Source organism: Bos mutus, chromosome 12 (genome assembly GCF_027580195.1).
Source record: "Bos mutus isolate GX-2022 chromosome 12, NWIPB_WYAK_1.1, whole genome shotgun sequence".
Classification (NCBI taxonomy): Eukaryota; Metazoa; Chordata; class Mammalia; order Artiodactyla; family Bovidae; genus Bos; species Bos mutus.
In genome coordinates this window covers 19,371,199-19,392,761 of record NC_091628.1, presented here as the reverse complement: position 1 = coordinate 19,392,761, position 21,563 = coordinate 19,371,199, and the positions used below count along the sequence as shown (strand labels likewise).

The following is a 21,563-nucleotide window of genomic DNA, read 5'->3' as shown; positions in this document are numbered from 1 at the left end:
GAAAAGTAAGTTGAGCTCTGGAAAATAACCATCAAATCTTACAATTAGGTTTCTAATGCTTTCAGGAAAAGAAGGTTCACCTCTGGATGAGGGGCAGAGGTGGGTAGGAAGAGAGTAAAGTGCCTTACCTTGTGTAGAAGGCGCAGTGGAGAAACCGAGGCTGGAGTGGTTCACTGACCTGCTGAGGGCCACACAGAGCAGATCGCCCAGCCAGGCTTCACCCCACCATATTCTGGAGTGAATGAGAATTAAGGAAGTACATACAGGAGGTATGAACGATTCTTTCTGGAAGTAGGATGGGGAAAGAAGAGAAAGAGCAATAACTAAATAGAGTATAGGGACACGGAATCACTGCTTTTTAATAATAAATATAGGGCTCACTGGGGCTTCCCAGGTGGCGCTAGTGGTAAAGAACCTGCCTCCCAATTCTGGAGATATAAGAGACATGGGTTTGATTCCTGGGTCGGGAAGATCCCTTGGAGGAGGGCATGGCAACCCATTTCAGTATTCTAGCCTGGAAAATTCCATGGATGGAGGAGCCTGGCAGGCTACAGTCCGTAGGGTCACACAGAATCAGAGACCACTGAAGTGACTTAGCACACACAGCATGCATAGTGCTCACTTCCTCCTAAGTTGCATTGAAAAAGATCCCAGTGAGGGCAGGGCCAGAAGCAGACAGACCACAGAACCCTAAACCCTGTCCTGGAGATGTGTCTGTATTGGAAATCTCACCCTGATTGTCTTTGCTCCATCAGAGCCTCCTCAGATTCATCCCTCCTTTGATAGCTGAGGCCCAGACGTGAGATGACAAAAGGCATTTCTTAATATCTCGTGGCACAACCAAGTCAAAGCCAGAAAGCTTAAATGGCTTTTCTCAAGGCAAGAGCAATGTTTCCTGACCTTGCCGGTCACAGAAACTGTCCCAGACTCTCATTTAAATATACAGAATGTCAAGAGATTTGGATTCGGGTCTATGTTGGTGGAGGATGGGAGCGGGAGCTGAAAGTAAAGTCAGTTATCCTTAAATTCGGCAGTTTTGGGTATCACTGTACTGGCAAGTAACAAAGAGAAATAAACACAGTGGCATAAATCCCCATGGTTCGGCTCACAAGAAAAGGCTTACTCATAACCATGCTGGGGGTCCTCACCCTGCCTCTGTGGTCTGATGCTACCTTGGCACATGCTGGCTTAATCTCCAGCCCAATCTGGGCACAACAGAGGGAGGTTCGTTGCCAAAATTATAAAGTGGCAGGAGAGGAGGGAAATGGGGCTTCTTCTGTTCCTAATCTTTCGAACTGACTATTCGTTCCTAACCAGCACACCAATCCAGACAAGGCCCGTCCTTACCTACCTTGGGTCTCCCTGGTTGCTCAGCAGGTAAAGAATCTGCCTGCAGTGCAGAAGACCCGGGTTCCATCCCTGGGTTGGGAAGATCCCCTGGAGAAGGAAATGGCAACCCACTCCAGTATTCTTGCCTGGAGAATACCTTGGACAGAGGAGCCCAGAAGGCTACAGGACATGGGGTGATAAAGAGTTGGACATGACTGGGCAACTAATATCGCCTACCTCATCCCCTTCTTCTCTGTCCCTCCAGCAGGCACTGGTGGTGGCAGCCATCCCCTCCTACAGGCTTCTCAGTCTTCGGGAGGGTGACCTGGGAGAGTCCCAACCTACTCCTAAGAGCCCAGAGTTCTCTCAGGTTTGGTGTCCGCTTTTATATTCAAAAGGGCCCCAGTGTGGATGATAAATTCCTTGTTCATGCTGCCTGTGAACAGAGCAAGAACAAAAACACAAGTGCATGAAAGCAAGAAGGAGTCTGCTAACAGTTTACAATGACTTCCATTTATCAAGCAAATCACTCAGTCATCTCAATTAATCTTCACAGCCACCCCATGAGGGAGCTCTGGGCACAGGGGTTTTTGCAGATGAGGAAAGTAACAGGGTTAAATGACTTGACCGGGGTCACCCAACTAGGAAGAGCAGAACTGGATTCAAACATCTATCTGTGCGACCCCAGCTTATGCTCTAAAAGGGGACTGCCTGCCTCCTCAGGCCATGTGGACACCAACCCACCGATTTCTGAATGTGTTAAGAAACAGAACTTTACCCAGAAAGTTGGTCGGTTGGTTTCAACATTAAAGGAGCTCTCTCAAGTTTCCTATTTTTCATCTTACATTTGCAAGTAGAAATCTATTTCTGCAGCTGTGTGTATAATTCAACTCTTGTTTCTGTAACCTAATTTGAGAGAACACGTCCAAAAGCAGCAATGACATCTACCAAAGCACAGTTTGACTCAAGTGGATCCAACCAATTTGCAAATGGAAAATAACACTGAAGAATAAGTTTTAAATCACAAATGTGGCTGCTTCAAGTCATCCTTCGTGAAACTAAAGATGTAAGTGTAACCCAGAAAATGGTTCAAAATCTTTGCTTTACATATGCATAGTTTAGTCTTCTAAACCAGTTGCTCTCCCAGAAAAGACAACTTAAAGTTGCACCCTTTGCTTTCACCACCAGATTGTCTGCAGTTTCCCTTTCTTTTTTCCTTTTAAAAAAAATGGGTATTTTTTTCATTTTTAATTCCAAAGCACTGCCTTTTAAAATATACACGTATATATGTATTTTTTGCCTGCACCAGGTCAGAGTTGTGGCATATGGGATCTTGTTCCCAGACCAAGGATCAAACCCAGGCCCCCTGCATGGGGAGCTCCAAGTCTTAGCCACTGAGCCACCAGGGAAGTCCCAGCAAAAGCATTGCTTTAATGCATTTTCTTTGAAAAAAACAGACAAACTTCGATCAATACCCCAATTTCAGACCTGTACATTGTACACTGTTACTGGCTTGTTTTAGTCCTTCTGTTTTTCTATCCACTATCTGCTAGCCTACATATTTCTTTTTTTCTTTTAATTGAAGTTTGGTTGAGTTACAATATTATGTTAGCTTTAGGTGTACAGCACAGTGTTTCGGTATTTTTGCAGATTATGCTCCGTTATAGGTTATTACAAGATAATGCTTATCGTCCTACATATTTCCTTGATTATTGCAAGCTCTGGACAGAAACAATTCGCCCAGCATTTAGAATAGTGCCTGGCACGTACGTAGTGAGTGCCAAGTCTCTTCAGTCACGTCTGACTCTTTGTGACACTATGGACGGTAACCCGATAGACTCCTCTGTCCAAGGGATTCTCCAGGCAAGAATACTGGAGTGGTTTGCTATGCCCCTCTACAGGTGATCTTCCTGACTCAGGGATCGAACCCATGTCTCTTGTGCCTCCTGCATTGCAGGCTGATTCCTTACTGTTGAGCAACCAGGGAAGCCCTCAATAATTCTTTGTTAAATGAATGAAGGCTTTGCTCATGGCAACCAGGAACCAGATCATGTAGGGCCTTGTAAGTCCTCCACTTTATCTTAAATGTGAAGGAAAGTCGTTGGAGAGTATGTGGTCTGACTTACAGTTTTAAAAAATTACTCTAGGACTTCCCTGGCAGTCCAATGGTTAAGACTTTGAGCTTCCAATGCAGAGGGCATGGGTTAGTCCCTGGTTGGGGAGCTGGAGAACTAAGATCCCGAATGCCATGGGCTGTGGCCAAAAAATAAAAATAAAATTAATTAATTAAAAAGACCATGCTGGCTGTAGTGTGGAAGAAAGATTATATCGGGTAAGAGTGACCTGGGGGCAGTTAGAGGCTAATGCAACATCCAAGCAAGAAAGATAATGAGGACTTGAGTTAGGGTGAAAAAAAGGTCAGATTTTTAGATATATTTTGGTGTTACAGATGGCAGAACGTGTTAATAATGAGCGTCTGGGAGAGGGAAGAGGAATTGAGAATAACATCTACGTTTTTGGTCTCAATACTTATTCTTCTTGAGCCTGTTTCCTCTTCGGTAGTATGAGGATAATTAGAGCATCTCTCTGTTGGGATTATTGTGAGAAAGAATAGAGGACCTTGATGGCTCACACAGCACATGGTAAACCCTCAGTAAATGTTAGCTCTTCTGTTGCCTTAAAGATAAGCATTTCCTAGGATTGCAAAAATATGCACCCCACAGAGACTGAGGGAAAAAAAAATTGTTTTGTAGAGTGTACCCTCCCCTCCCAAGGGACAGGTATTTATTTAACAGAATACTTAGCATCAGTGTTGGAATGGTTTACTTGTGCACAGATTCCTAGAAGAATTCCTCACATCTCAAACGGCTCACAATTCTCCTTTAAGTAGTGCTGTCCATTTAACATTTAGCAGAAAGAGTAAATAAAAGGTGAAATTACAAACCTCTGCTGATTAAAAAATCAATCAAAATATAACAAAAAGTACATCTGAAATAATAGTGATTAAAAAAAAAACAAACTATTTGCTGCATTTTAATACATCAGAAACTAAAATACCACACTGTCCGGTTCAGCACAGGACGCCTGGCAACCCTCTTTGTCAGTTGTAACTTTCTGCAAAGCCAACAACCAACTCTTTTTGGCTGCATTGGCCTGTCCTTATTTCCCCCTGGAAAACTGTTTTAAACTTAGCACAGATAACATTTTGCCTCTATTACAATTAGCAGCTTCTCTCAACGGGTCACCTGGCTTGGCAAGTGCTTGTGTGGGGTGACCCAGTATCTTCTTTCAAAGCCTCCCAGTGGTGGCTTCCAGGTAACATGTGAAGAGATATCTGTGGGGAATTTAGGGGTTCCTTCATGCTCCTCAGGGACTTTCCTGCTGGCATCTTCTTCTGCCTCAGCAGATCTCCCTGATTATTGGTTATCTGAGCCCTCCACCCAACTAGAGACCAGCCTTTCTTCTTCGCAGACAGCCTCTCAGCCCTGCCCCCTCACAGCCAAGGCCTTTCAGGGACCCTTTTCTCTTCCTGAAGATCTCCACTCAGTCCTCTCCTCAGGTGAGACCCTAGGACATTTCTTCCATGTTTTCCTGCTTTATTGACTACTATTTATTTATTACGTACCAAAGCCTTTCACTGTGTTGATCACAACAAACTGTGGCAAATTTTTAAAGAGATGGAAATACCAGACCACCTTATCTGCCTCCTGAGAAACCTGTATGCAGGTCAGGAAGCAAGAGTTAGAACTGGACATGGAACAACACACTGGTTCCAAATCGGGAAAGGAGTACGTCAAGGCTGTATATTGTCACCCTGCTTATTTAACTTATATGCACAGTACATCATGCGAAATGCCGGGCTGGATGAAGCACAAGCTGGAATCAAGACTGCTGGGAGAAATATCAATAACCTCAGATGTGCAAATGATACCACCCTTATGGCAGAAAACGAAGAGGAATTAAAGAGCCTCTTGTTGAAGGTGAAAGAGGAGACTGAAAAAGGTGGCTTAAAACTCAGCATTCAGAAAACTAAGATCATGGCATCCAGTCCTATCACTTCCTGGCAAACAGATGGGGAAACAATGGAAACAGTGACAGACTTTATTTTTTTGGGTTCCAAAATCACTGCAGATGGTGACTGCAGCCATGAAATTAAAAGATGCTTGCTCCTTGGAAGGAAAGTTATGACCATTCTCGACAGTATATTAAAAAGCAGAGACATTACTTTGCCAACAAAGGTCCATCTAGTCCAAGCTATGGTTTTTCCAGTAGTCGTGTATGGATGTGAGAGTCAGGCTATAAAGAAAGCTGAGCGCTAAAGAATTGATGCTTTTGAACTGTGGTGTTGGAGAAGACTCTTGAGAGTCCCTTGGACTGCAAGGAGATCCAAGCAGTCCATCCTAAAGGAAATCAGTCCTGAATATTCACTGGAAGGACTGATGCTGAAGCTGAAACTCCAATACTTTGGTCACCTGATGTGAAAACTGATTCATTGGAAAAGACCGTGATGCTGGGGAAGATTGAAGGCAGGAGAAGGGGTGACAGAGGATGAGATGGTTGGATGTTATCACCGACTTGATGGACATGGGTTTGAGCAAGCTCCGGGAGTTGGTGATGGACAGGGAAACCTGGCATGCTGCGGTCCGTGGGGTCACAAAGTCAGACACGACTGAGCAACTGAACTGAACTATTTTCTTGCTATCCTTCTACCCAAGTAGGGGGAGCTGCCTCTTCTGCACTCTTGGAGCTGCTTTGATCTGTCCAGCGACAGCCCCTGAGAGCTGGGCCTGACTGCCCCAACTTGGGCTTCAGCTGGATCCTAGTGGCCTCTCACGGGGCAGGGACCCCCCTACTTCTACTGGCTGACCCTGGAGTCCAGATGTCCCACGTGGCCTGGACAGACTATCCTTGATCATCTTTCCTGCCAGCCACTCCCTGCAGCCCCCACAGACAAGCCGAATACAACAGTGGCTGGCTCAGATAGAGACACTCAGGAACAGGGGAGGAAGCTGATGAAGAATCAGCTCCAGAAAGAAAGTTGTGGTTCCTCTGAAACAGCAGACTACAAGGGGGCAGTTACATTTAAAGTCCTCCAAGCACATGATTCTCCGAAGATTTGGGCATTTGAATTTGGGGTTTCTGTTTTGGGGTTTTTTTGTTGTTTGTTTGCTTTTTTAGCCGCGGCACACGGCATGTGGAATTTTAGTTTACCTGACCAGGGATGGAACCTGCGCCCCTGACAGTGGAAGCCCGAAGTCCTAACCACTGAACCACCAGGGAATTCCTGGGGTTGTTTTTTAATTTTCCAAAATGAGAAAAAAAAGATTGTCAGATGACTTTTCTGCACCCTGGAAACCAGAGCCTCACCTGGAATCATAATGTAAAGCTTCAGACTCAATCTGGTGGACAGGTTCATGATAGATTTCCCCTAAAAAAGATATTATTAAAGGCCAACTTCAAACCTTTTAAAAAGTACCTATGAAATGTGATCTACATTCATGATTAAGATAGTGTTTTCAAAATTTTATGAATTTTATTTAACAATTATTATAGTAATTTTTTATGTACCAAGTATGATCCTAAGAGCTTTACAAAATTAACCTATTTAATCCTTAAACTAATGAAACATTTACTATTATTAACCTCATTTATAGGTGAGAAAATTAAGTCACAAAGAGGTTAATTAACTTGCACAAGGTCATACAGCTAATAAGTGACAGAACCAAGAATTCAAACCCAGTGACCCTGTATGCTGAGGTCACTAGGCTATGCTGCCTCTATTAAGGGCCTGAAAAATAGATAGATAGGTAGATGTGCTGTGCTGTGCTGTGCTTAGTCACTCAGTCACGTCTGACTCTTTGTGACCCCGTGAACTGTAGCCTGCTAGGCTCCTCTGTCCAGGGGATGTCCCAAGAAAGAACACTGGAGTGGGTTACCCTGTCCTCCTCCAGGGGACTGAACCCAGGTCTCCTGCATTGCAGGCAGAGATGGATAGGTTTTTAATATATATTTATCATATATAAAATATATACTGTGTGCTCAGTAGCTCAGTCGTGTCCGACTCTTTGCAACCCCATGGGCTGTAACCCACCAGGCTACTCTGTTCATGGAAGTTTCCAATGGAATGGGTTGCCATTTCCTACTCCAGGGGATCTTCCTGACCCAGGGATCGAACGCACATCTGCATTGGCAGGCAGATTCTTTACCACTGAGACACCTGGGAAGCCCCATAAAATATATACTATATGAATATATTTTTGTGTATAAATGTTATATTTTATATAGGTACATGTGTGTGTGTGTGTGTGTGTGTATGAGAGAGAGCAGGATTGTAAGTGCAGTTTTCCAAATGGCCCTCTTTTGGGGTGTTTTCAAAGCATGGCTAAAACCCAGAAAACTTCTATATAATTTTTCTGTAGCTACATCCTCTTGAGGAGACTAGGGGACTGGATTCGTAAACGTTGGCTTCTCCTCTGACAAACGAGGTGGCTAAATCAGAAGAACTAGTTCGTCAAGTGAGTGTAAGAAGCGTCCAAATGCAAAATTATTCAAATTTCCTAGAAGGCTGACCAGGTAATTTTCCTCTTTAGATCTGACTCTGGGAGGTGTCCTGACTCAGTATTTCGGTAAGCTAACTCTGGACACACTTCCAGATGACACCACCCTTATGGCAGAAAGTGAAGAGGAACTAAAAAGCCTCTTGATGAAAGTGAAAGAGGAGAGTGAAAAAGTTGGCTTAAAGCTCAACATTCAGAAAACGAAGATCATGGCATCTGGTCCCATCACTTCATGGCAAATAGATGGAGAAACAGTGGAAACAGTGTCAGACTTTATTTGGGGGGGCTCTAAAATCACTGCGGATGGTGATTGCAGCCATGAAATTAAAAGATGCTTTCTCCTTGGAAGGAAAGTTATGACCAACCCAGATAGCATATTACAAAGCAGAGACATTACTTTGCCAACCAAGGTCCATCTAGTCAAGGCTATGGTTTTTCCACTGGTCATGTATGGATGTGAGAGTTGGACTGTGAAGAAGGCTGAGCGCTGAAGAATTGATGCTTTTGAACTGTGGTGTTGGAGAAGACTCTTGAGAGTCCCTTGGACTGCAAGGAGATCCAACCAGTCCATTCTGAAGGAGATCAGCCCTGGGATTTCTTTGGAAGGAATGATGCTAAAGCTGAAACTCCAGTACTTTGGCCACCTCATGTGAAGAGTTGACTCACTGAAAAGATTCTGATGCTGGGAGGGATTGGGGGCAGGAGGAGAAGGGGACGACAGAGGATGAGACGCCTGGATGGCATCACCGACTTGATGGACGTGAGTTTGAGTGAACTCTGGGAGTTGGTGATGGACAGGGAGGCCTGGTGTGCTGCAATTCATGGGGTTGCAAAGAGTCGGACACGACTGAGCGACTGAACTGAACTGAACTCCGGACTATTCTTGTGCCTTTTGGACTAAATATAATGCGAGTTTGTTCTGCTCAATAGTTCATATTCTAATACTTATGTGCAGGTTTAAGTTTAAATTTCTAGGGTCTCACGCCTCCGGATTCACCAAAAAGGTAACGCTCGAGTAAACAAGTGGGGCGTTCTAGCTACTGGTGCAACTGCGCCCCCTGCCGGCACTGGGCCGGCAAGCCGGCCTCATCAGGCGGCCTCTGCAGCTTCCCCCAGCACAGCGCAAACTTTAGCCCTTCCCTCTTTTGCAGCTTTCCAACCAAGCCAAACTGGCTTAGCGCTGCCCCGAGCTAAGCACAAGTGCACTTAGCGCTGAGCATCTAAGGTAAATCAAAGCCTCGCAGCCTTAAAGTATCTCACGGTCTATCGGGGCACACCCGAAGCAGCCCATTAGAATGCAGCTGCAGCCAGCCTCCTGCCCCATACGATCACAACCACAAGTGGCACGCCAGAGCCTGAACCAAACAGCATAGTACAATGCCCTTTTGTTGGAAAGGAGGACTATGACTCACCCCATCATTTTCTGTGTGCGCAGAAACCACGGCCTGCACAGGAGCGACCAGGCCAATCGGTCGGTGCTTCGCTGAAGCCCCAGGTTACCTGGAAGCTGTCCCATAGCGAGCTCTCTAGGGTGGGCGCCAGAGGGACTGCACAGAAAACTCACGATTAAGGTTAACAGGGGCCAGGAGGAGATCTATGCATTCGGATATTAAATTAATAAGTAACAAGTGCATTAAAAATATGTGACCAAGACTTCTGATGCATTAATAACAAGATGCTAGCTTAGCTTCCCAACTAGACTTTGTTGGATTTTTTAAAAACAGAATTTTATCTGTTTGTGTTTTTCAAACTAGGCCAAGAGGCCTCCTCAATTTCTAAAACACAAAAATTCTTTCTGTTCCTCTTCTAAACCCAAATCAGACTCTGGACACACCCAGGAGCTCACTGTGTCTTTTAGTTAACTCTCTGTCGCCTTTCACTTGAGAGAAAGTTCTGCCGGTAACAAAACCTGCTATACTAGCCAAGAGGGAAAAGGACTTGAAGGAAGAGGAAGAACACGTTTTTAATAATTGTTCTCAAATCATATGAGGATAAAAAGTAAAAGAAGTTGAGAAATATGCCACTCCATGCAGGAGTCACTCTGGACAAGTGTTTCCAAGCTATGGCCTATAGGTTAGCCATCATGGCAACCAAAGGAGAATGTAATTACAAATGAGGACCTGTGAGGAGTGTCTAAGACGGTTCCCACAAAGGGTACAGTGGAGAAAAAAAATCTGTGCAAACAAAGAAAGGCAACACTGGAAACTCATGAGAGCAGAGAAGAAGAAAAAGGTGAGAAGGGAGAGAGAATGAGGTGGGAAGCAGAGAGAAGGTGTGAGTGTGGGTAGCCACGGGCAGGGTGCATCAGTGTGAACATCTCACATTTATAATTTAATGTAAGTAATGCGTGGCTTTGTAAAACAGCAGGCAAGAAAAGAAGAACTTCAGTGTTCTCATACACATAGAGTAAATATGTGAAAATGCAGACAGTGCAGAAGAGTATAATGTAGAAGTGAAAGTCTCTCCCCCACCAACAAACAGCTGTTAATGGTGGAGCAGAGGTGCAAGGGGTGGGGACAGGCAGGAGGCCAGGCAGCCCTGAGACAGCAGCTAGAGGCCAGCTCTGGACATTGTGGTTTAAACCGAAGGTTTTCAGCTAATGGCTTCACAGGAAGCCCTTACACAGGATTCCCCCACCCCTAAAAATCCTCGCCTATTTCTCAGCAAATGTGAGAACTGTGGCCAAAAACAACAGCCACCTCCCTATTTGATTTAATCAGAAAAAAACCAAACACAACACCTCTATTTTTATGCATGCCTGAAATGTTAAGAATGTACCTGTAGCAAATTTGAACAGAGAGCATTAAGCTTTGTTATGTACTTAAACTGAGAGAAGGTGTGTATGCCGCTAAGTCACTTCAGTCATGTCCAACTCTGTGCGACCCCATAGACGGCGGCCCACCAGGCTTCCCCGTCCCTGGGATTCTCCAGGCAAGAAAACTGGAGTGGGCTGCCATTTCCTTCTCCAATGCATGAAAGGGAAAAGTGAAAGTGAAGTCGCTCAGTCGTGTCCGACTCTTCGCGACCCCATGGACTGCAGCCTACCAGGCTCCTCCGTCCATGGGATTTTCCAGGCAAGAGTACTGGAGTGGGGTGCCATTGCCTTCTCCAGAAGGTGTGTATGACAAATATACAAATGTCACTCTCAGGACCTGGGTCAGGTGGTGTGTGGTAGTAAAAGCTGACCAATTATGTCATATTTATATCTCTGTCCTCTGTCCTAGTTCATAGGAGGTGACAGTGGGAATGAAGATGAGGCTGGAGAGGAGGAGGTGGTGGAGCCATGTCTTATGCCTGGTGATAAATGAAAATGCTGAATTTCCACAGGTATGTTAGGATTTCACACATCCCATAGAGAGGTTAAGATAGCATTTTCTCATATAGTGTTAACATAAAATAGTTAATCCTGAAGAACAATTAACATATTACCTATTAAATAATAATAATGCTATTTATGTAATAAATCATGAATAATAGATATTTATCAGAAACAGTCTCCTTTATACAGTTATAAATGAGTTCTAGTTGTTATTTTAATAATAATCCTTTATATAATAATTCTTTATGAATTATTAAAGTACCAGTTTGACCTTTACCTGGAATATCTAGCAAAGTTAGGACTTGAATAGTCCTCACTGTATTGTACATACTGTATCTCTATATAGTTTCTGGGGCTTCCCCGATGGCTCCCCCAATTGTAGGCGGATGGTAAAGAGTCTTCTACAGTGCAGGAGACATAGGAGACACGAGTTAGATAAGAAGATCCCCTGGCGGAGGAAATGGCATCCCACTCCTGTGTTCCTTGCCTGAGTAATCCCACGGACAGAGGAACCTGGTGGGCTACAGTCAATGGAGTCACAGAGAGTCAGGCCCAACTGAGCACATGGCACATAGTTTGTTAGTTGGTTGATTTATAACCTGCTTTGTTGAACAGGAGATTTAAGATTGCCCAGTGCCTTTCACATCAGACATGCTAAATAGTCTCCAACTGCACGCTGTTAGGCTGTATAGAACTATATATATCACCAATGCAATGAACACTAACTTGGGCAAACTCCGGGAGATGGTGAGGAACAGGGAAGCCTGGCACGCTGCAGTCCATGGGGTTGCAAAGAGTCGGACATGACTGGGTGACTGAACAACCACAAGTATATACAAAAAATATATGCCAATTAGAGTGATCATAATGTTAGATGACTATATTTGAATACTATTAAATACTAAAACACATGGTAACTGAAATGGTTTCTCTCTCTCTATCACACACACACACACACACACACATTGTTTTTAACCCCATAGCTTTTCTGAACAAAAACAGAAGAAAAATGCAGAAAATATAAAGCCAAGCTGGAGTAGGTCCTATGCAGTGAGCTCTTTGGGGTCCCTAGCAGAGACATACATCCCAGTCTGTTCACAGTCATCCAGAGTAAGACAGCTCAACAGGGACGTGAAGACTTGAGAAGATTTAGTCTTCTCAGCGTCGTCCTTTCAAAGAACTATCATCAGACTCCTTTTGATTCTAAAGAGAAAAGGATAATAACACTGTTCTTCTTAGGGAGCTAATTCTCTCTGACTGAAGTAGTCAAACCACATAGCTCTTTCTGTTTATTTACAGTGTTGTAATTGTATAACAGGATAGAAGTACCAATGCATTCAATAGATAGAATACTCTTTATTTAAAATAGGGAAGGATTTCCTAGAGGAAGCATAAAATTAAGAATGTATGATAATTTTGTAAACTATCCAGGTGTAATTACCATCCAATAAAAATAAAATATTTCATAATACTCTTAGTTTTCACTAGATATTGGTTTATAAGTCATGGTTCTATTGTTTACCTTGTCACAATAAAGTCCTTAAAACCAATATTCTTTATTTGTTGATATGTACTAAGTGGAAATCTTTATAATCCTGGGATTTTATGTGCAAAAAGCTGCCCAGGTAGGCCCCAGCTCCGGGTGTGCAGTACGTACAGGCCGCAGGAGCATCCTTGTGATCCAGGGGCCTAGGTTGGCTGGATCTTTCTCAAGGGACCCAGAAATAACACAGCTAAAAGTGGAGAAACAGAAGCTAAGATCTCAGCTGATAAGATGGGCCTTGCATGAGGTCAGAGGACAAGTAGTCATCAGTAAGAGAACAGTAGTGATTAGAACTGGAAGTTGAGAAAAAGAACAAGGCTTTATGAGGGCTAAATCAGCTAAAACAGTTCAAAACTAAGGCTCTGAAGGACAAAGAGTGTAAGAATATTCCCCATCCCCTGTTTTTAGTCACTGGTTTAGGGGATGATTTAGGGGGTTCCCAGGTGGTGCTAGTGGTGAAGAACCTGCCTGCCAATGCAGGAGACATGAGAGATTCGAGTTCAATTCCTGGGTCGGAAATATCCCTGGAGAAGGGCAGGGCAACCCACTCCAGTATTCTTGCCGGGAGAATCCCACGGACAGAGAAGCCTGAGGGGCTAGAGTCCATAGGGTTGCAAAGAATAAGACATGACTAAAGTGACTTAGCGCACATGCAAGCATTACTGATTTAAATTTACACTGAGAAATTCATGGCCACAAGCAACCAAAATGATGGTGATGATGGTGGTGGCAGCATGATTGGTGTATTTTCTCCCTGAGTTCCAGACGTGTGATGCAACAGCTCTTCATCAAGAGTTGGTTGCTTGTCCGGTTTGATTGAGAAATCACTGTCACAAGCATCAGAAAAACTCAAATAGTGCATTCTCTCCACGGGCCTACATGGGAAGTAGAAGGTAGCCCAATGCACAAGGAATCCAGTGGCATAAGATGATGACAGTTTAAGGGTCCACCTCTCTGTTGGAGTATCTTACTCCCCTACAGCATCTGCTTTAGAGCTGGATTTGCCACTGGGACCAGAAATGCTGGCTGTTAGTCCTTTGGGATCTAAAGCTGAAAAAGGGAGAATCAAGGGGACTAGGAATTGTTTCTGCATTCTAGGGAATGTGGAAGATTTTGCAGTTTCTTTTTTGTAAATTGGAGATACGACACCACCACCACCATCACCCGGCCCTCCCCCCTCCCCCCACCAAAAACAAAAACAGAAACTCCTAGGCTCTAGGAGTGGAGTCTTGTAGCACTCAATGGATAATGTGGTCCTGTCAGTTTTAGCCTCAGCCAGAGATGAAGGAACTAGCATTTCTGATAGAATTAAGAGATCGAAGATACTGTTTACTGAAAATAAGCCATGGATGGAGGATTCAGGGAAACAGGGACAAAACTGTATCCTCTACCTAACAGGGCCGGGTTCGCAGAAGGTGAAGATAAGCATTTGAAAACGAATAAACAAATAGATAAACCAGAAAATCAAAATACAGGTAACTAATTTTAAGTAATAAAAACCCTGAGAGATCAGAATCCAGGAAATTAGATTCCGTCTAAAAGGCTATCGAGCCCGGAAATCAGAATACAGGTCTAATCATTACAGTGGCTTCTTTTGTGTTTCCTGCTGAACTAGGATGGCATGAAATTTATAGATTTTTTTCCCCAAAACATTTTATTATGAAAATTCACAAATTTACAGCAAAGTTGAGAGAATTTTATAGTGAATACTGTGTAATTACCACCTGGATTCTACCATTAATATTTTACTATACATGGGTTTTTTCAGTTCAGTTCAGTCACTGAGTCATGTCTGACTTCTACCCCAGGGACTACAGCACACAGGCCTCCCTGTCCATCACCAACTCCCGGAGTTTACTCAAACTCATGTCCATTGAGTCGGTGATGCCATCCAGCCATCTAATCCTCTGTCGTCCTCTTCTGCCTCCAGTTTTTCCCAGCATCAGGGTCTTTTCAGTTCAGTCAGTTCTTCGCGTCAGGTGGCCAAAGTATTGGAATTTCAGCTTCAGCATCAGTCCTTCCAATGAATATTCAGGACTGAATTCCTTTAGCATGGACTGGTTGGATCTCCTTGCAGTCCAAGAGACTCTCAAGAGTCATCTCCAACACCACAGTTCAAAAGCATCAATTCTTCAGTGCTCAGCTTTCTTCATAGTCCAACTCTCACATGACTACTGGAAAAACCATAACTTGGACTAGATGGACCTTTGTTAGCAAAGTAATGTCTCTGCTTTTCAATATGCTGTCTAGGTTGGTCATAACTTTCCTTCCAAGGAGCAAGCGTCTTTTCATTTCATGGCTGCAGTCACCATCTGCAGTGATTTTGGAGCCCAAAAAATAAAGTCTGTCATTGTTTCCACTGTTTCCCTATGTATTTGCCATGAAGTGATGGGACCAGATGCCATGATCTTCGTTTTCTGAATGTTAAGTTTTAAGCCAACTTTTTCACTCTCCTCTTTCACTTTCATCAAGAGGCTCTTTAGGTCTTCTTCACTTTTAAAATTTTTATTCATTCATTTATGTATTTTTGGTTGTGCTGGATCTTCATTGCTGTGCACAGGCTTTTCTCTAGTTGTTGAAAGTGTTCTCTAGTTGAGGTGCTTGGGCTTCTCACTGCAGTGGCTTCCCTTGTTGCAGGGCTTGGGCTCTAGGGCTTGGGCTTCGTAGTTGTGGTGCACTGTTTACTTGCCCCTTGGCATGTGGAATCTTCTCAGACCAGGGATTGAACTATGTCCCCCACATTCACAGACAGATTCTTAACCACTGGACCACCAGGGAAGTCCTGCATGCGGTTCGCATGCATGCTAAGTCACTATAGTTGTGTCCAACTCTGTGCAACCCTAAGGACTGTAGCCCACCAGGCTCCTCTGTCCATGAGATTTCCCAGGCAAGAATACTGGAGTGGGCTGCCATTTCCTTCTCCAGAGGATCTTCCTGACTCAGGGATCAAACCCGTGTTTCTTTATATCTCCTGCATTGGCAGGTGGGTTCTTTACCACTAGTGCCACCTGGGAAGCCCAATATAATCTCTGCTGCTGCTGCTGCTGCTAAGTCATGGCAGTCGTGTCCGACTCTGTGCGACCCCATAGACGGCAGCCCACCAGGCTTCCCGTCCCTGGGATTCTCCAGGCAAGAACACTAGAGTGGGTTGCCATTTCCTTCTCCAACGCATGAAAGGGAAAAGTGAAAGTGAAGTTGCTCAGTCGTGTCTGACTCTACGTGACCCCATGGACTGCAGCCTACCAGGCTTCTCCGTCCATGGGATTTTCCAGGCAAGAGTGCTGGAGTGGGGTGCCATCGCCTTCTCCGAATATAATCTCTATATACCCTCAAATGCTGAAAGATAACACTGGAAGAACACCTGCTTCAGAAGCAAATAGTCCTAACATCTGGTTCTAGCACTTACTAGTTATGCTTTTGCTTAAGTTACTTAATCTTTCTGAACCTCCATTTCCAGATCTTATAAATGCAGATCATAATTTTTACAGTGATGTTATGAGGCTTAAAAACAGATGAGAAACATTGGTGTCTTGGTGATTAGTATTAACTCACATCCAATTGCATTAACCAGAATAGTTTACATTTTTTATTTTCATGTGAATTTCTTAGATGAACATCATATATGCATATGTATAGTAAATATATTCATATATGAAAAATCTTAGTTGGCTATTATTTCAAAATGGCTAATATATAAAAGATATGGTAATATTCAGTTGATTATTTGAAGTTGTGTTCCTAACTTTGCTCACAAATAAAATACCCATTGTGCCAATATGCCTTTCTAGTGAAGTAAAAAAACCATCACGTACATTTTACAGGAAATATTGATAAAGTTAGCAAATTATATAATATTTCTAATATTTAAAGGAACGTTGTTATAAAGCCATCATACTCTGATTGGAATTAGAATAAATCTTCTAATTAAAAGGACAAAAGTCTTGTTGTCCTTTATAGAATGGCACAATCACAAAATGTGATTGTTTGAGCCACATAATGTTGGAGAAGAATTTATTTCTTTATCATTGCTTATTTCATTAAGCAATGATACAGTTTTGATATAAACCATTAAGGTAGTAAGAGATGTCAAAAATCACCTTTGTGATGAATTATAGTAAATATATTATAAGCAATATAGTCAATATATTATGGCAATATATTATTATTACATAATAATATGTACATAATTACATAATGTATGTATAATAATATACACATAAAGTATGTATATATGTACACAATATACATCTATCACATAATTATTACATATATTACATATATAATACAATTATATATGTAATTATATAATAAATACAATTATTACATATATTACATAATATACATATATTACATAATAATATATTGACTATATTATATAATATATTAATATATTATTATAAGGGGCTTCTCTAGTAGCTCAGATGGTAAAGCATCTTCCTTCAATGCAGGAGACCTGGGTTTGATCCCTGGGTTGGGAAGATCCGTGAAGAAAGAAACAGCAACCCACTCCAGTATTCTTGCCTGGAGAATCCCATGAACAGAGGGGCCTGGGAAGCTACAGTCCATGGAGTCCCAAAGAGTTAGACACGACAGACTGACTAACACTTCACTTTACTTCACTATATTATAAGCATATGAAAGTAACCTATGTGATTATGAAGTTTTACTGACTATATATAGAAAAAGAAATGTCATTTAAAAAATTATTAACAATAGATATATAGGGATTATCAAATGGTGGAACCCTTAAAAATCATTTCATAGAAAAAGTATATCCTTTTGCAATGTTATTGTGTATGCAGCATATAACATACTAAGCTACTTTGATTAGCAATCAAAGCAGAATTTATAGCTAACCTAAAATGTAACACTGGCTCCTTCAAGTAATTCATTCCAGTGTTTATCAACAAAGCTTATTAGCCAAAAATCCCAGTGAAAGAGTCCATAAATCAATGAATGTGGCCGTCAATGCTGAGAGATTTCTTGAACAGATACAAAAGACACTCACCGAAAAGGAAAAAATTGATAAATTGGATCTAATTATAATTAAGAACTTCATCAAAAGACGCCACTAAAAAACGAAAAAAGAAAAAAAGCCGCAGACTGGAAGATGTTACTGATGCAAGTTCACAAGTGGTGTGCCCAGTGCACAGCGAGGCCAAACAAACCCAAAATGTTAGAGTTTGGAGCAGAGAAAGTTTTATTGCAGGGCCATGCAAGAAAAACACGTGGCTCGTGCTTATAACCCCCCAGACTCTCCTGGTTTGGGGGGAGAAGCTTACATGGGCAAAACTTGGGGTGAGGGCTGCTGGGTATGAGACTTTCTTCTGATTGGTTGGTGATGAGGTAACAGGGTGGTGCTCTAGTAATCTGGTACTCTCCCTGAAGTTGCCAACCTCCACTGGGTGGGGATTTTGGTTCGGGTAGAACTCAAAGATATTGTTACCTATACCTCTTGAGGAGGCACCAGGGTCTTGCACTATAATTTTCCAATTGTTCCTCCTTTGTTTCTACATCCCCTTACTTCCCTGATTAGCAACTGTTTGAATCTGCTCTTTGGTATTCAGGAAGGTCTAGGAGACAGAAGCCCTTTTCCTGCAAATAAGAAAACAGGGGACATAGAAAGGCTTTTGTGCGCAGGAGGGCCCCACAAGGGTCCTGCTTGCTTTCAAGATACTCATAATATCTTATATCTGACAGAAGACTTTTATCCAGAATATATTTAAAAACTCTTACAAATTAATAATGAATAAACAACAATTCAGTTGTTTAAAAAAGGCAGACTTAAATAGGCACTTCATGCTCAAGACAACCTGCTTTATCTTCCACAGAAGAGAAGGGGATTAAGGTACACATCTTCTAGGTTGAAAAAAAAGTAAAAGTGTTAATTGCTCAGTCATTTCTAACTCATAGTGACCCCATGGACTGTAGCCTGCCAGGCTCCTCTATCCATGGGATTCTCCAGGCAAGAATACCGGAGTGAGTTGCCATTCGCTTCTCCAGGGGATCTTCCCAATCCAGGGATTGAACCCTGGTCTCCTGCATCGCAGGCAGGTTCTTTACCATTTGAGCCACCAGGGAATCCAGGTTGAAAGATTTTGGTAAATCACATTTTTTTTATTCCCTGGCATCTTATTTATATAGCACATGCTATTGTTGTTTTTTTTTTTTCCTTTTTTAATATTAAAAAATTGTTCTGCTTTATCCCCTAGTATTCATATTTTCCTGTACTTTTATGAAATACCTTTTTTTTTTTTTATAAGTCTGAAATTATTTCAAAATAATAAGTTTTTAAGGAATGGCCTGGTTGGACATTTTTTTTACCTAATTTAAATTATTTTTCAATTAGTTTTTCAATTAGTTGCTTGCTCAAAATGAAATACCTTTATTTTACCCCATTTTATTTTCCCTTCCTATGTCAGATCTCTTATATTTCCCATCTGCATCCTGGCTTAAGTGTCTTAGAAATTTAAAGTACTAAATGTCCTTTTCTTTGGGCCATTTAGAGACATCCTATGAAGGACACTGCTGGAAAATATTCAGTGGTGCTGCTGACAGCAAAGCTGCAAGATGACTAGTGTCCGTGTGTTGCAAGTGAAAGTTTCTCCGTGTTATTTGTCTTGTTTTTGGTTGTTGGATATAGGTAATACACCTTATAATTCAGCAAACCCAGATGGGACGAGTGCAACTAATGCCAGGTGCATTTAAACATCAACTTCTGAGGTAAGGAAGAGAAGGAAGTAAATGAAAACAGGGTATTGACTCTTAAATGTGACACCCTAGGGAGGCTGTTTGCATAGTGGTTAAGAACACAGACCAGATTTGCCTGCATTTGAATCTAACTTCCTTTATTGACTATGTGACTCTGGGCACATTTCTTATCTTTTCTTTGCCTCAGTTTTCTCATCTTTAAAGTTGGAGGACAGTTTGACCTCATGGGGTTATTACAAGGATTAATTTAGTTTATTAAAAGTACTTAGAACATTGCCTGGCAATAGTAAACACCACATAAATGTCAGTTACTATCACTCAAAATTATAATAATGAATAGATGAAGGCTCCAGAAACATTTTTAGTTTTTAGAAGTCTGAGGTTTTTTTTTTTTTTGTAGTGTTTTTGATTTTTAAAAGATCACCAATGGGGCTTGGATTACTCCAAGAAAAAAAAAGTATGGCTTAATACACTGATAAATGAGTTTTTAAGAGAGAAACCATTTTGTATGACCCAGTACAAGGAGTAAAGTTGACTCACAGGAGATGTCTGGCTGGCATGAAAACCATTAAAGAAAATCCTGAGCACGATGTTGACCTCAACTCAGAAACACATGCTTTACATTATCATCCTATCACTTCTTGAGCTCCTGGCATGTGTCGCTGAAACAGACAGACTTGTTTTTGTAATTTTTTTCAAGTAGTCATTCTCTGTTATTGCTTTTGATTTAGATAAATGACCTTCTAACTAACTATTGGGAAACCTTTTGTAGACTTTATTTGTGATGGTTATGTAAAGTGATAGCTGCGAAAGACTGTCAAAATCTCTCCTAACAGTGTGCTTTTCCAAAAGAAAGGCCAATTTCTTTGAAAGTAATAATGAAAGGATAATAGAATCCCAGATATAAGAAGGAATAAGGTCTGTGAGCTCATGGATGGCATTCATCTCCCAAGACAGGAAAGTCTGTCTCAGGAGCTAACCGGTTTTGCTTGCTTCATACCGCTGAGTACACTTGAGTAGCTACAACGGGAACAAAGTACACTGGGCAGTGCCCCAGCAAATGACTTTTCTTGCCAGGAAAGACTAGGGCAATTCTGCCTCTACAGTAAAGGCTGATTCACAGCTGTATAAGAGTCTGGCTTTTCACTGAAGATGTGACTACCTTGAATGGCCTGAATGTTCATTATATGTTCAGTATATGTACTACTTTTAATAGGGCTTCCCCGGTGGTTCAGCAGTACAGAATTGGCCTGCAATGCTAGAGACACAGGAGACGTGGGTTCCATGCTCTGGGCTGGGAAGATCCCCTGGAGGAGGGCATGGCTACCCGCTCCAGTATTCTTGCCTGGAGGATCCCATGGACAGAGGAGCCTGGTGAACTACAGTCCACAGCATCGCAAAGAGCTGGAGATGACTGAGCACGCATGCACGCACGCACTACTTTTAATAATATTTCTGAATATTTTACCTTATAACAACTCATTTTATTTTATTGTCTAAACACATGAGTTATGGCTGCTTATGGCCAATTCAGAGATTAATGAAACATACAAAAATAAAGTGCACACCTGCCTTTCGAACTGAGAGCACATTTTAGAGGATTGTAGCCTTAATTGCAAGAGTCAGAACTTCAGAATTTGAAGCAGCATGATCTGGTGGAGCAAATACAGGCTTAGGAGTCAAACTGATGGGCTTTGAATCCCACCTTATTTATTTCCTAGTCATCTGTGTCTACCCAAATTATTTAACTCCTCCAAGCCTATTGCTTCATCTGGAAAGTAGAGGCAATATTCACTCTCAAAGGTTTCAATAATTCAATTAGATATACATGTGAAAGAGTGCCTGCCTCACACAGAGACAGAAAATTTTTGTCTCTGCAACATTCTTTTCAACTCCCCACTCCTTCCCAATGGGAAAAAACTAGAACACTAACACTTCTCAGAATATTGGTCAAAGTTTTCAGTAAAAGAAAATTTCACATGTAAAGTGACTACCAAGAAAATAGTTTATAGGCAGTGAGGGGTTCAATCATCATCTTGATTATTAATCCTACCATAATAAATCTCCAAGTACAAAGTGCTCAGTTGCTTCAGTTGTGTCTGAC

General features: G+C 42.1%; 1 long non-coding RNA gene across 1 annotated transcript in view; it reads right to left on the bottom strand.

The window, feature by feature from the left end:
• Window positions 1–21,563, bottom strand: part of LOC138990188 (uncharacterized) — a 30,077-nt gene that overhangs the window by 5,497 nt on the left and 3,017 nt on the right. The window contains exons 2-3 of the long non-coding RNA XR_011466293.1: window positions 1,567–1,765; window positions 129–285 (exon numbers count right to left, since the gene is read on the bottom strand). This is a non-coding gene — a long non-coding RNA (uncharacterized lncRNA). The remainder of the gene's footprint in view (window positions 1–128; window positions 286–1,566; window positions 1,766–21,563) is intronic.